Source organism: Arachis hypogaea, chromosome 11 (genome assembly GCF_003086295.3).
Source record: "Arachis hypogaea cultivar Tifrunner chromosome 11, arahy.Tifrunner.gnm2.J5K5, whole genome shotgun sequence".
Taxonomy (NCBI): Eukaryota; Viridiplantae; Streptophyta; class Magnoliopsida; order Fabales; family Fabaceae; genus Arachis; species Arachis hypogaea.
Window position 1 is genome coordinate 51,048,885 of NC_092046.1, and position 1,750 is coordinate 51,050,634.

General features: G+C 40.5%; 1 non-coding gene across 1 annotated transcript; it reads left to right on the plus strand.

Annotated features, from left to right (window-relative positions):
* The first annotated feature begins 246 nt into the window (after positions 1 to 246).
* Positions 247 to 353, plus strand: LOC112724422 (small nucleolar RNA R71). The gene has a single exon (XR_003163585.1). It is a non-coding gene; the product is annotated as a small nucleolar RNA R71 (small nucleolar RNA).
* The last annotated feature ends 1,397 nt before the right edge of the window (positions 354 to 1,750 follow it).

Below are 1,750 nucleotides of genomic sequence, written 5' to 3' on the forward strand. Positions count from 1 at the left end.
AGCTGCTGGGTAATGAGCTTGTTTTGGGCCAGCAGAGCATCTACATTGTTTAGCTCTATTACTCCTCTTGTGTTCCCTCTTTCGGAAGCATAGAAGTAGTCGTTCTCTGCTACTATTTCAATGACATCTATGGCTTCCTCAATAGTCTTCTTCTTGTTCAAAGATCCTCCGGATGAATGGTCTACGGCCTTCTTTGACTCATAAGAGAGCCCTTCATAGAAAATGTGCAGCTGCACCCATTCGTTGAACATATCTGGTGGGCACCTCCTTGTTAAGTCTTTAAACCTCTCCCATGCTTCATATAGAGTCTCACCATCTTGTTGCCTGAAAGTTTGGACCTCAGCTCTCAGCCTATTGATTCGTTGAGGAGGGTAAAATCTTGCTAAGAATTTGTTCACCACGTCTTCCCAAGTTGTCAAGCTCTCCCTTGGGAAAAACTCCAGCCACTTAGCTACTTTATCCCTGAGTGAGAATGGAAATAAGAGCAGTCTATAGGCGTCAGGATGAACACCATTAGACTTCACTGTGTCACATATTCTCAGGAAGGTGGTTAGATGTTGATTGGGGTCCTCTTGGACACTCCCTCCGAACGAACAGTTGTTCTAAAAAGGGTGATGAGCTGTGGCTTCAGTTCAAAATTATTGGCATGGATGGTTGGCTTTTGAATGCTACTTCCACAGTTCCCTGGGTTTGGATTGATGTAAGAGCCTAAAACTCTTCTATCCTCCCCAGCATGATTTGCTCCACCTCCTCTGCCATGGTTGTGAGCCTCTTCTTCATGATGGTTTTCCATGTTTTCTTCCATGTTTGGTTCAAAGTATTCCTCAAAGTGTTCCTCCTCTTCTTCACCACCAACTACACGTTTTTCTCTTGCCTCCCTCCTTAGTCTAAGGAAGGTTCTCTCAGGGTCAGAATCAAAGGAAGTTGAAGCGCCGCTTCTTCTCCCTGTCATACAACCAACAAGTACAAGCAAAGAGAATAGGTGCAAAAAGTATATATGTCAGAGTTACTGTTAGTGTGAGTGATGCAATATATCAAACAGTTAGTGGGTTAGTGAGATGAATAGTAAATAACAAAGAAAAAGTAAGGGGGAAGGGAAGAAGTTATCTAAAACAGAAAGTAAATGACTCAAACAGAAATTTAAATCAAACAAAAATAAATTGCTCAATCTAGTTATCCTCCAATCTAATCATTGTTGATGCACAATCAATCCCCAGCAACAGCGCCATAAACTTGATGCACGGAAAACTTGTCTCACAACAAATTCCCTTCGGCAAGTGTACCGAATTTGTCGTCAAGTAAAAACTCACAATAGAGTGAGGTCGAATCCCACAAGGATTGATTGATCAAGCAACTTTAATTAGAGGACTGTTCTAGTTGAGCGAATCCAGAATTTGAGTTGAGAATTGCAGAAAATAAAATGACGGGAAGGTAATTGATAGGAAAGTAAATGCTAGAATTATAGATCTGAAAGTAAATGACGGAAGGTAAATTGCAGAATTGTAAATGGGAATGGGGGAATTGCTCATTAAAGTAAATAACAGAAATTAAAGAGAATGGGTAAGATCAGAAATGGGGAGTTCATTGGGCATAGGAGATGTTGCATTCTCCGGATCAATTTCATTTTCATCTCTTCCTCAATCAATGCACTCATTGATCTCCTTGGCAATCTTAAGTGATTGAATTACAATTTCTTGTAATTCAATCTCTCAAATCTTGATCAATAGCCAATTCCTTGGTCAATTACTCA